General features: G+C 35.9%; 1 long non-coding RNA gene across 1 annotated transcript; it reads left to right on the top strand.

Annotated features, from left to right (window-relative positions):
- Positions 1-653: 653 nt before the first annotated feature.
- Positions 654-3,058, top strand: LOC136789759 (uncharacterized). The gene is made up of 3 exons (XR_010828685.1): positions 654-764; positions 978-1,035; positions 2,392-3,058. It is a non-coding gene; the product is annotated as an uncharacterized lncRNA (long non-coding RNA).
- Positions 3,059-8,091: the final 5,033 nt, after the last annotated feature.

Below are 8,091 nucleotides of genomic sequence, written 5' to 3'. Positions count from 1 at the left end.
GCTCTGTGCTTGATCTTGAGATCTCCTCCTTCTCTATATAGATATTCCATGCTTGCTTACACGTATGGTTTTGTTGGTTGAATAAACAGGGATTTAAACACAGAGTTAGCTAGTTTTCTGACATTCCTTCCTACTGCAGGTATATATAAAATCTAGTTTTGATGAACAGAGGAAGAACTGTTGAAATTTCATCTGATCTCAGCTGGTAGAGGCACACTAAAGAGCAACTGACGTTTTCACACTGCTCCTAATTCACTGCAAGACCCTGCTGCCCATTAGCTATTGATTTTATACACATCTGCTGCAGATTATAAATAGTGACTCATGAAGCCTGGATTCCTACTCCTCTAATACACGGTTAATACTAGAATTACCTTAAGATTAAGTGCACCTGAAGTAGTGCTATCAGCTAGAACAGCTTCCAAACAATAGGGTATTTTGTTGAAACTTGTCTTCTGTGCTGAATCTATGCTTACTGGAAACAAAGCAACAAAGAAGGTTTATGGAGCACAAGATATTATAACAAAAGGCCGCCCAGGTCATTGATTCCTATCCCCTGCTCTAACAAGCATCTCCTGCATCGTATAATCCCATTCAAAAATGTATTAAGCTCCACTTTAAAGATACTTAAGTTGTTTCCCTTTGTTACTCTTATTGGAAGGCAGTTCCAGACAGGTGGAAGGTGGCTAGACAGTTGTATTGATCTCTGAATTCCCTGGAAATTCTATTTATAAAATGTTAAGCACTTTGTTAAGGATTTCCAAGTGGGTGTTTCTGATTGCTCAATACATAACAATTGTTCTGCTGATAACAATCCTCTGTGTGTTTCATTTATAATGAGCCATTTTATTTTCCTTGTAATAATAGCATATTGCCATTTCATGCAGCTGTTATGTGCACTTTATGAGTGTTCCACTGTTTTTTAACATAATTGACTCAGTCCTTTCAGTTACCAAGCACCTTATCTCTGATTTCAGTGAAAGAGCCTAAAGCAATACCCTAAAGTATTCACTGTATCTAAGGACCTTATTTCAGGTAGGCATGCTTCTTTTTTTTAGTCATGCATTTGAAGTGCTCTGTCTCTGTGCATAGTTTTTATTAATACAAAGTACTGAGTATAGCATTACTAAGATCAACGTGGATTTGGTTTTGTTAAATCTTTAGCAATTTTAACCTATTTTTAAAATAAAATTTACAACTAACTCTGAAGGCCACATTTTGGTTTCATTTATCTGAATTTAGACCTGGATTAAAAAGACAAAAATAAATATTGCTTATTTCTTTTTTTTTTCTATTGTTTTGTTTTGTTTTTTTAAAGAGCCTATACATAAGAGCATATAAAGTATATACCACATATGGTAGCAGTGTGCTCACTTGCTGTGAGTCACACTTGTCTTCCTGACTCATTTGTATTTGCTCATGGACTCTGAAGTATGATTATAATGACCAGTTGTAATTATCAGAGACTTCCACTGCAGCATCCCCATGAAAGTAGATTTCTTAGCTTTCAGGATCAAAATTTATCCAGCATTTCTTCTGGCCTCATGTTTGAAGGAAGCAATGTTATACATGTGACTTTTTAAAGAGGAAATTAAGATTAAAAATGTTATTAAAAAGCTACTAAACCTACATGTCAAAGTTCTGTGTGGGTACATTTTGCATCTCACTGGCTTATAGAATACATGTCACTGATGATTTCAGCTGTTCTTTTTCTGTATCCATCTCTGACATTTTTACCACTATGTGTTAATGAGTTAACTCCTGTAAATGAAATCCTGAGCCTTTTGCAGTTGATGAAAAAAAAAAAAACAACCTTCCTATTTTCAATTGGAATTATTGTCTTTCAGTAAGGTTACTGCAAGGATCAGATCTTTGTGCTACCAGGAAGTACTGTCACTTTACTTAGAAAGGTCTCTGTAAGATGCTGAGGATCTTCTTATTAGATTCTGTTAAATGATGTGAACGCTTTACTCTAAAAACAGTATTAAAAAAACAACTAGTAATATACCACGTCAGACTGCTGTGAGATCATTTGTACAGTACAAATTAATATCTGTAAACTGAAGCACATTTGGATTTTGGGATCAAAGATTATGTGTTTAAACGCACAGTACTGAAATTCATCCCTGTGTTATTTTTTAAGGAAAAAAAAAAAAAAAAGATGAGCAATTCAGTTTAATTAGCCAACTAACAACAACAACAAAAAATGCTTAACAATCTGTAATTTACTTTTCTGAATGAAAACCATATTATGCTTAGATTATAGTCAGGATAATATTGTTAGTAGAATGACTGACTCAAATTAATCACGACTGAAAATCTGATTACCATAAGGGATCATGCTGCTATCATAGACTTTACATACTTTCTCCTTTTATCTTCTTATTACAGCACCAAATTTCTTCCTCTATGCAGAGGGTGTACAGGATTTGCAGTTCCCAGTGTTTTAAAACTGCTGCTTTGATATTATAACGTACATCTTGTGAATGATGGGCCTCAAATTAATTTTATTCTTACAAAGAAGAAACGGAAGGCAAGAACAACTGTTTTTAACAATATTATTTACAAGGTGCTAATGTGCAATTTGTTGCTTGTCAAAACAGTGGGAATTATGTTCTCATTCCATGTTAAATATAATTAGCTAATACTTTCCAAAGGAAATGCAGGCAGAAGAAGTATCTCATATTTTTAGGTATGTTGCCAATTTCATAATTTACATTCATTTGTACTCTCTCTTATAATGCAGAAGTTTAAGTTATGTCTCCAGTATGCTCAAATGAAATCCACTATAAAGAAGCTGTGTTTCCTCTTCAAGTGTATTCATGTTCTGTATATGTAGGTATCCAGAAAGATCTTCTAAAGGAAATAACTGTGTATTAGATTGTGTACAATGAATTGTTGCATTTTTTTTCCTTCTGGGATTAAAACAAAACAAAACAAAAACACTTTCATGCCTGTGTCTTTTGGAAAGCATTTTTACCCCCAAATCATATTATGCATATAAATATGTTTCTTTTGGCTAGATAAATTAGTTTACATCTTATTTAATTAGGACATAGAAATACATTATTTTTATGGCCTTGCTGAATGAAAAGGGTCTCTACAAACCTATAACAAAAAAAAAAGCCCTACCTCAAGGAGTTTACAACAAAATGTCAAGAAGAAAAAGCTTTATGAAATAAAAAGTAGAAAAAGAAGGGTAAGAGAACACCCTGATGACATGCCACATTTTCTGGTGCAGAAAAGTTGTGGGTACAATTTATAGCAAATCAGACTACATCTACTCTTCTAACTGCATCCACGCCAGGGAGTAACACTTGGCAGACAACCTCAGAAATAGTCCCTCTTGGACACATTAGTTGCATTTCGATGAGCAGTTCTTAGCTTTATATCCTTTCTGGACCCTATATGGTTTATACACACACACACACACACACACATATATATATATATATATATTTTAGCATGAAAATGCAGTCATGTATCACATACCTGGACAGGGTGATCAAGGACATGGAAGAGTGCAGGAAAGTCCCAAGCCTGACAGGGAGGACAGCTCAGGGCAGGGGGATCAAAACCCCTCTCATCTATATAAGATTCTATATTTCATCTATATTTCAGTATTCCTACTGAAAACATTTGTTGGAGTGTACTCTCCACTGAAGCATGATTGAATTTAACTTGGGAGGCAAGTGCTTGGGTCAGAAGAGAACAAACGTTTATACACAACTGGCAGTCTGTACACTAAGACCTAAACTAAGATGGGGAAAGAAATTCATTGATACCCAGATAACACTAATGAGCTTGAAGAAACCCATGTAAGTCAGGCATTTCTATACAGATCTACCAATACCACAAATAGCAAGAAATAGTGTGATTTTTTTTTTTTTTTAATGTGTGGAATTAATCTCACCTAGATTAAAATTTCTGTCAATCTTCCAACCTAACTTTTGCAGTTTTGTAATTTTAAGACCTGATTTATTAATCTAAGTTGACTGCGGAGTCTCCCTGGAGACTCTTTCACTCTCACCAGAGAATGAAATAGTCTCTGGAGAAGCGTACTTTGCTGTACCAACTACAGAGAAACCTAAGGCAATTCCAGTCTTAATTAAGTCCTTCATTTTAGATATCTATAGATAGTTAGGTAGATAAATCAGATTAATTTGGGCTACAACTCTCACTTTTGCTTCTCTTTGCATCTCAGTGGTTGTAACATTGTACAAATTGCTATTCTTAGCAATGACAGACATTTCAGGGTAAAAATGAAACAAAATATGAACCACAACACAGAGTCAAGAGATGAGAACAGCAACAGAAGAAAATGGAGAAGAGAGTACATATCGCTTTTATCTAGGCAGTGCAGAGCTTACCTGTTAGGCATATACCTATCTGGTTACAGAGCACGGGATGATGCAAAACGGAAAAGGGAACCCACCATGTCTGCTGCTGAAATATGTCAAACATGTAGCCAAGAAAACAAGAATCATGAGTGAAGGAAACAGGGCAAGGGGAAATCTGATACCACAGTTTAAAGGCCAGAGCATAAGCCTGACAGAGAGACAGTAATAATAAAACCTGATCTTAGGGACAGTATGAATTTTACATTAGATCTCAGTGGACTGAATGCTGAAGCAGTCCAGAGAACAGAAGCTAAAAGCCAAGCTTGTCCGCAAAGCCCCTAGAATGATAGAAATAAGGATATATATCCAGATTTCTTTACCTTTACTTTTGGTTTTGCTCCATTATGCTTATATTCTTGAGCATACAATACACAAGAGGTTTAATATCAAGTGACACCTCCCCACTCCATCCCCTTACCCTCCAATCCATCATCTGGCTTCTGGTCATTAGCCTGTTCTGGGAGACAGTGTTAGGAATCCTCCAGGCTGACATAACACAGGAATCCAAGTATCTTGATCTTTGGAAAAGTTGCTGTGGAACTACCCCCAGGACTTTCAGAGTCATTACATGTAACTTTTCAGAACCACTTTGTTCAATGTTTTCATCTACATTTGATGTTCCTTTGTTCCAGATCTACCTGTGTTTCTACCAATTCTCCATTTCAATTTATGTTGTTCCAGTCTCATTTCAAGTAAGTTCACTGTGATTAAAAATACATATGTTAATAGCTTTTTAAAGTACACAACAATTACATGTCTTGGAGTCTCTCCAGTGGATATGATACACTGTGCATATGAAAACAGGCAGGAGAGTATATCATTTATATACATTAAAGGTACGTTAAAGTATAGAAACCATGTCTATCAACCAAAAATAGAGAAAACCTTTCTGTTTTCAAGGAGGCTGTATATACCGATTCACAGTGATAATTTGGAGTGAAAATTATCTGCATTTCTAAGGTGAAAGGTCAACTGAAATGCTTTTATATAACGTCACTCAATATTTCACTGTTATGCCCTAATATGGGAGAAACCTTACAATAGAAAAAATACTTAACATTAACTGGTTCAATCTAGAAATACATCTCTCCATCTATATACACATATATAGATAGATAGATAGATACATCTGTCTTCTACTTTTTCAGGAAAATAGTACTTTCAGTATACAAAAACATCCAGCTTTCACTATGTATTTCACAAACTTCTTTGTCGTAACCCGCAAGATGAATTTCTCTCTTGTGATGATACAGCTGTCACAGAAACGCTCATGATGCCAGAATACAATTGCTGACATGTTAGCTGTGTTCCACCATTCGATTTCTATTTATTTTATCATTTTGAAGATCACCTTTAAAAAACAAGAAATCATTGCCACCTCTACATAAGGGTAGAACTCTAACCTTAACAAGATAAAAGCCTTCTACAGCTGTTACTCTTTTAATCTTCCTTAAAGAAACACCAGTTAATCTTACCACCATCCAGGTCCCCTCCGTTTGACAACAGCCACAGATGATAATATCCTGGAGTCCTAGCTCACTGATACTCCACTGAGGCATAATGTGCTGCCAAATGTGGGGCATCTAAAAGCTAAAGCGGGAGCAAAGGTTGTGGATTAGAACGAATTAAGCAAACATGGATTAAGAAAGATCAATGAGCCTGGACACAGACTCATCAGGCTCTGTTTAGATAATCTGCTTGCTCTGACTAACATTTTCTTCCGACGTTACAACTGAAGAAAATGTACTTGAAGCTCACTCTTGTCAGCTCCTGAGAAACTACCAGTAAATCACATGGAAGAGATAGTACCCTGAAATGTAAAAACTCTGCCAAGAGCAGATATTGACCCTGATCCCCAGATACCAACTACCATGACTGAAAAGACAGGTCTGCAGTCCCAGATGATGAAACCATCAGGTCAGTTGCTCTGCCTCAGTCAATGTATCACTGAGGTAGAACAGAAAGAAGCAACAAATGATACTGTACTACACTGCAGAAAAGGGCAACAGGGAAACTCAGAAGGGCATCCCCCAACGTTGTGCATTACAAGTGATGACAGGAATGTTGGCAGAAGAGACCTGTTGTTTCAGAGGAAATAGCTAGTAAAAAAATGTAATCCTACAAACTGATCAGAGAAAACTCTCAGGGTCACAAAAGCTGTGGGAGAAAGTTGAAATGAGTGAAGTTCCCATAAACCACATGGTGAGCAGGGACATGAAAAGTGTTAGTAGGAGTATTAGTTCATTTGCTATGTAATTGAAGTCTTGTAAAAAAGGGGGATCTGTCAGTCAGTAGAAAAAACAATGTCCTGACTCATGCATAAGGTCAAAATTGTTGGAAAAATAACAAGGAAGTGTTACCAAATCCCCTACACTGAGATTTATATTTTATTGAGTGTATACCCTGCTACTTTGTAAAGTTAGGGGGGGAAAAAAAAAAAAAAGAAAAGAAAAGAAAAAGAAAAAAAAAGAAAAATCTGCCAAAGAACTGAAAAGAAAATACACTAGACATCATACTACAGGAACCATCTCAGAAGCGATGGTATGCATGCTGAACACATTGCACCTTCTAAGATCTCATAAGGTCTCAGATCCTGAATCTCAACCCATGCCTGCTTCTTTTACTGATGCTGAGAGAATGGATATTCTGTAGAATTTAGAAATGGAAAAAAACTGTATAGTCAAGTTGCCTATTTCTCTGTCACTGCAGAATTTTTCTCAGATGCACATTTTAACTATTTGCCACACTAGTTATATCAGAAAGGTGCTAAAGAATTTTACAGATATACCAATAAGACTTTTGCTTAGGTAACAAGGTGCAATACCCATAAAATTATGAGAACTGTTGATTTCTCACAGAGTGACTGATGGAAAAATATACTTAGTTTCCTGTCAGGGTAAAAGTACAAATGGTAAAAATATATACATGTTTATCTTCCAGTCATCTGATCATGATTCCAAAGAACACAGGTGGTTCCAGCACACAAATGAACTGGAGGATACATGAAGACATTAGAATCAGCAAACAATATCAAAATTGGAATAAATAAGGGACATAAATTTGTCCCCTGTAGTAACATCAGAGTAGATAGTGACTTGCTCATCTCTAAAAACTCACTGATACTAAGAAGAATAAATAACATGATTTGGGTTTACCTTATACTATGCATGCTTTTGTATTTTGCCAGAAAAAAATAAAAATTAAAAAAAAAAAAATCTTGGTAAACTGGCTTTGTTTTCTTTTTTGTTTGTTTGTTTTCTTTTTTTTTTTTTTTCTTCCAAATTTCAGCATCCAGTGAATGACCCAGGATATCACTGAATAGTTCAGTGCTGGGTCTGAACTCAGACCAACGTAAATACTTGGATAAAACAGCAGATTGAAGGATTCATCTGCCCCAGCATCCTTTCTTTAGTAGATGTGTGTATGAGGAACAGGTATGCCTACAGACCTACAGCTCTTCTCTAACATGCTCTTGCAGCAGCTAGAGTCTGAGGGACTTCCTGAGATGAAGGCTCCAGACTTCTATGTTCAATATAGCAATGGGCCTATCCTCAGTCCTTTTAAGAATCTAATTACAGTTTTGGCTTCTACAACATCTTGTGGCAATGAGTTCCACAATTTAATTATGGACGTGATATGACAAAGTACTTCCTTTGTTTATTTCAAAGTTGCTGCATGAAACTTGCATTGA

This window comes from Anser cygnoides, chromosome 1 (genome assembly GCF_040182565.1).
Source record: "Anser cygnoides isolate HZ-2024a breed goose chromosome 1, Taihu_goose_T2T_genome, whole genome shotgun sequence".
Taxonomy (NCBI): Eukaryota; Metazoa; Chordata; class Aves; order Anseriformes; family Anatidae; genus Anser; species Anser cygnoides.
Note: the sequence above shows the minus strand (reverse complement) of the source record. Positions and strands in the feature narration are given on the sequence as shown.